The sequence below is a fragment of the Dreissena polymorpha genome, chromosome 5 (genome assembly GCF_020536995.1).
Source record: "Dreissena polymorpha isolate Duluth1 chromosome 5, UMN_Dpol_1.0, whole genome shotgun sequence".
NCBI classification, from domain to species: Eukaryota; Metazoa; Mollusca; class Bivalvia; order Myida; family Dreissenidae; genus Dreissena; species Dreissena polymorpha.
The window spans coordinates 19,096,707-19,102,743 of record NC_068359.1 but is presented as its reverse complement, the minus strand read 5'-3'; the positions used below and the strand labels follow the sequence as shown (position 1 = coordinate 19,102,743).

Sequence of the window (6,037 nt, the reverse complement as noted above, 5' to 3'; positions counted from 1 at the left end):
ATGTTTGCGTATACAAATGTCAAAAGATGTATAAGTGTTAATATTGTGTGCTTGTGCATTTAAAAACCCCACGCTGTAACTTAATAATAGATAATTACGGTATTGTCTATTAATACAAAAAGTTCACGAGCAAACGTAACGAAATAGAACAAGACTAACATACGGATAGAAAGTTGGACTGACTCGAAAAGAAGAACAATATGTCTATATCATATAAGGGGGCTGACTTAAATGTACAATACCTCTCAATGGACTCATCCACATCAGCCTCATCAAGAATGAACCCAATCGACTTAAAAGGACCTTTTGCCGCCAAGTTGATTACTTTCTCAATATTCAAAGACGGTTTCCAAAAACATTGTGCGTGGAAGTATTGCAGTCCGTAGTTGGTAACGGTAATACCTTTAAAACTATGTTTTTCTAAAAATTAGGAAGTTAAAATGACGTTTAAACCTCTTTTATCATATAACACTTTTACCACTTATCATATTGTTAAAAACCGTTCCATTATGTGCTTGCATTTCATATAAACTATTAATGCCAAAACCGCATCAAACTATAGTGAACAAAATTAAAAGAGTATAGTGACAGCTAACCTATTTTGTCAAATCTCATCTCGCTCCAATTTCCATGCGAAACGCACACAGTTAAACCATGTATCCGCTTGCAGCTAATTATGTCAGGTTCACTGCGCTCAATGCTAGTAAAATATCGATGAACGGTCACAGTTTGTCCGCCGAAATTATGTTCGGTACACAGAGCTTCGTTTGCATCTGCAAATGCATAATATAACATACTAGAACCATATTATTGTTCTTCAGCGAAATACATTGGTCAAATGTTTGTCTTCCGCAAAGTAAGCATTTTTATAATCATATTAATCCATTGATTTACATTTACTTCTTGTTATGCATGTAAATAAAATAATGATAATTTGATAATATTTTATTTGGTTGCAGAGTGCAAACAGAACGATTAAAATTATTGAAAATCATATGTTACTAAAGAAAAAGTACATCTTAATAATTAAATGTTACATTGTTTTGTTTTATACAATGTATTGGTTAAATGTATCATTTTTATTATAGTGTATGTGTAAACATCCTTTTAAATTAAATTAAGTACGAGAATAACATTAGCCATACCAGTTTCTTTATCAAAGAAAACTAAACAACGCCCCTTCCTCTGTTTCACGTCTACTTTATGAACAATTGGTCCATTTCGGTTAAAGTACGATAAAATCATTTCTTCGTTCACCGTTTCCTTCAGTTTTGAAAGGATAACGCAGTATTCAACTTGCACTTTTGAAAATCGTAGTTCGCATCCGTGTAATTTATGGGATTTACACTTATCTACGATAGACTGATATTCTGAAACAAAACCATTAGTCAGCACTTAACCAAAACCATTCGCCAGAAACAAAAAATAAATAGATACTCAAACTTACCAATTTTCGTTATATATTCTTTGCTAAAATAAACCTATACGTTACCAAATGCATTGTCAAATGTGACCATAGCCGTGTCGGTTCTAGTCGCATGAAATAACATCGAACCGGTTTTCAGTTTGTGTCCTGTATGCCTGCAAAGAAACTGCTCCATATCAGTTTCTTGTGTCTCTTTTGAAAGTCCTGTAACTAACAGTTTATCAGAGTATGTTGTTGCAGATGAAGATTCCACCTGTGCAAGCGAAGTGGGCTGATCGCAATCTGAAAAACAAATATAAGCCTTCAAAAGTATAGAAACACAACTTCATATGACATAAGTGAAAGGAATAACAATTTAAAACTAATGAATAAGCTTCACCGATTGTGGTTGACGCACTTTTTTGCTGTATCGCTTCTGTCAGTGATTGCAATAATTCGGGTTTGGACGTGCAGAAATATATTTTATCCAAGGCAATGTGGCTATGCTCAGTTTCATACTTCAAAAAGTGGATAAACTCGGTCACGTTTAGTCTGAAACATAATTTAACTCATATGAAAATTTTCTTGATGAAGAGATACTATTTTCAAAAACAGTTATTTAGAATAACCGTCAAACTGAAAAATAATACCCGCTTTTTAATTTTGTCAATAAAAGTGTTAAAGGTAAGTATTGATACAAAAACAAAATGCATTATTCTACGAAAAGTCCTACGTTTCACACAAGATCAATAACCGCCTTAACATTATTTGAGCGAAACTACACGAAAATATGCGCAGGTCAACCTGCTAAGGATACTTTATTGAAAGGCTTAATTGCATCAAAAGCATCAGGCTTATAGGAACGATGCAATTGAGCTTAAATAAATAGGTTTAAACTAAAGGCCGAATTAAATTGAGAAAGCATCGTTAGCACAAAAACAAGTATTACAGTATGAAGTGACATATTTGAACTAAACGGACAATAACGTCAAGAGAAGACATTGATTTAGAATAACTTTACAATATGTACATAATCACCTTATTACGAGAGTTGCAGCAAATACGGAAAGTTTCAAAGAAAATACCGTATCGCAAATAAAGGGACATAACAACCATAAAAAACCATTAACGTAACGGCAAAGAAGTTAAAGTGGTTTAACTATTCTATTAATTACTTTCTGCAATCACTGATAACCATATCTATAATTTAAATCTCGTGCTATGAATATAAGTGTAAGCACACCTTTCGAAATAATAATAACTTCATGAAAATATTCACACAATGCACACATACTGTATTCTAATTCGGACCACTTGTTCCTGAGGTAAAATGTCATGTTATGAGTCAAAGAGTAATAACTTCCTGACAAATTATTGTATCTAGCCGACTTTATAAAATGTGCATTTCCAAGCATATTGCATAAAACGTTCTAACAAGTTATGATTAGTTTATGTTATATCGCGCGGTGTGATGATATCAATATTAAACGTTGTTTTGTTTAAATCAAAATGTAATAACCCCTCTGGATAATCAATGGAGCGGAATAAATTGACAATGTACGCGGTCATTGTACCAAAACGCATAAAAATTGTATTAATTGGTAACTGGCGTAAATCAATTGTGAAAATGTGTTTTCATATAAGATTGAAGTACAACAACAGAAATGCGCTTTATCATGTACACTATAAGAACACTAATTTAAAAAGCGTGACATATATATGAAATCGATCATTGCATACGACATTTTACAATCCCGTTTTTAAAGTAACGTACTCTGTTTTCAACAGTGTACGAGTTAGTATTAAAAAATGTGGGAACGTTCATTTCATGACCATTATAATGTGTATACATATCTTTATTTTCACGGTTAATACATGTTGTATTTAATACAATATTTCATTCAACATATTGGTCATTACGGAAAAAAACATGTTTGATGCATGCATCTGCTACGTTTGGTAAAATCGCAACTAGATAAATAAGTCGTTGTGTATATATTGGCGTTTAAAAAAATATTTTCCATTAACGCAGTGTGAAATTAAATAAGCAATGTGAAACACAATGAACATAAATTATTTACATGTTTGTACGTTTATTTCAATGCTTTTTTGAGTCTGTTTTTTTTAATGTTAAAGTACGTTTTAAGTTTGGGAATGTAGGTTTTAACCTTATTAACACTTTTTGAATTAGTCCATGTTTCGTAAATCAATTTTACATTTTATATAGAATGCTGTTTAACAAAGCATCAATATTTATAAAAATGAAGGTAAAAACCAACGAATCAAGCTTAATTGATTAGCCTTGTGTTGGCGACAAATGTTATTATTTCAAACGCTCTATAACGAGTTTTACATAACGCATGTCGTGAGAGAACTCTCTAGAAGTTACTTCGAATCATTTTAGGGGCGTCAAAATTACTTCTTGTAATATAATTAAAGTATTTTCTTGTAAGTATGCCACCTGACTTAATAATTATCTTTTTGAAAGTAAAAATTTACAAAATCAAGAGTGAAGTGAAGCGTGAAAAATATAACTATATAACTAATAAACTGGTAAATCCAGGTCAGTACTAAAAACAAAGAAGAGTATGTATGCCTTGTTTTAATGAATTCAATGAAAAACGGATGTAATCATGATGAAAACAAATATATATCACAATTAAATAAATGAACAAAAAATTGAGAAATATTTTCACTACGAATATTGGAATTTGACTTGTTGCCCTAACATATTACGTAATATAGAGGCTTGACGGGGTATTCCTTATTTTAAAATTAATAAATAAGACGTTAAATATACTTCACTTTTACCAATGCTTATAGTGAAAAATGCTTAAAAGAAGAACCAAAACTCTGAGCCATTACACTACTTTATCACGATGAAATTGATCACTTAGACTCGGTGAACGTTCAATACTCATACAAAGCCAGCAAGTAAAATCATTTTATTACCAAAACGAATATAAACCCATGTTGGGACAACTTAAAACTGGTAAAGTAGTTTCCATGATGATATTGATATTGATTTTTACACCACATTTGCAATCACGAGCGAGAGCTTAATATAGTATGATTTCTAAAAACTGTAGAAATGTCTAATATAATTGTTAATATATTCAGCGTTAAGTTGACATTGGTACCATCTACCATAAATGCAGGTGTTTATGTGCCACAGGTCACAATTATTGAGTGAAATCGTTTTGTGTGGATTTGACCCAGCAACACCATATGATATCCCAACAAATGTTCTTGTTTATATACATGCGTTTTATGAAACGGTGAAGCCTGAGTCATTAAGCTTTCTACTATATACTATCAGACCATATATATTGGCATTCTATTAAAAAATCTTATGATGTAAATCCAGTTTGGTGGCCACACGAACATGCCACAAATAATTTTAAATCAAATTCTGATCATATATATGCTGAGGTCTCCCGCTTAAACACGATTCCTTACCAACTGTTTTTAGGTCATAACAGGATAAAGGCGCAGTCAAAAATCACTCGAGTGGCTTTATTTTAATTGTTAGTTTTATTAATTGAACAATCATTTCTTTTTTGGAATATGATATTAAATGACGAAATCAAATTGATATCATAATTCAAATGGGACAATAATCATTTTAATTCACGTCTTCTAAATCATGAGACTTCAATAACATGCTTTTTTTTAATTAAGCGTCATTTATAATATATATTTACTTTACTTGACCAATTTACAATAAAGTCCTACCACAAATGAACCATATGGTCCTTGTGTTTTCAAAATAGAATTTTCAGAAAGTAACTTTATTAAAAGTATTGACTTGACAATAATGAAAACAATGGTATACGCACACACGTACATAAGCATGTACCAAATGCCATGGTGCAATCTTCGCACGTGACGGTTAATAAAAATAACACATTTGTTTAATTTACATACCTGCGATATCCGTTTATATTCAGTTGAATAGATCTGTAATCGCCTACATCGTGGTTGTTCAATAAATCAAGGTGATACGGTAGAAAATATTCTAAGTGTACACACTGGATTTCACGTTTAAAAATGAAGTCCTCATCACCAAGAAAACCTTTTATTGAAAAAAGTAAAGTATTTATAGACAGTTGTCATTCAAACTCCCCTGGCTATATTTGGTAATACCATTTCAAATTAATTGGTGTATTTACATTGATTTTACCTCGTACACAATAATTATGCTTAATTGGCTATGCATTCATATGATGACCGTGTATAATTGCATATTAGGTAATTAGCTTTATGTCTAATCACGAACAGTAAATACAGTCGCGGATTATGGAATAAGACCAGATAACGTTATTAATCGCTAAATTACAAATTCACAGTATAACTATTTTTGTTCATGTTAGTATGTTGCTGCTGGGGAAAGAATGGTACTTGGTGACATGAATTTGTTACAAGGCGTCGTACTGACCCCGCACGATGTGATACAGGATAGGAAATTGTGATTTAGGTTGGGCTAAGCTCTCAAAAAATATTATCTTGCTGACAGTTTTTTGTCATATCACAACGTTCGGTTGACCAACAAACTCTTTCCTAGGTTACCTGGTATCGCAGTATTTAGTACACATACTTATGCCAATAACTGACAACTGTCTTACTGGCATC

The 6,037-nt window shown here is 31.8% G+C and overlaps 1 long non-coding RNA gene across 1 annotated transcript; it reads right to left on the bottom strand.

Moving 5' to 3' along the window:
* Positions 1 to 277: 277 nt before the first annotated feature.
* On the bottom strand, positions 278 to 1,950 carry LOC127880752 (uncharacterized). The gene is made up of 5 exons (XR_008049726.1): positions 1,806 to 1,950; positions 1,493 to 1,708; positions 1,146 to 1,370; positions 597 to 773; positions 278 to 420 (listed from the first exon to the last, which is right to left on the bottom strand). It is a non-coding gene; the product is annotated as an uncharacterized LOC127880752 (long non-coding RNA).
* Between the last annotated feature and the right edge of the window lie 4,087 nt (positions 1,951 to 6,037).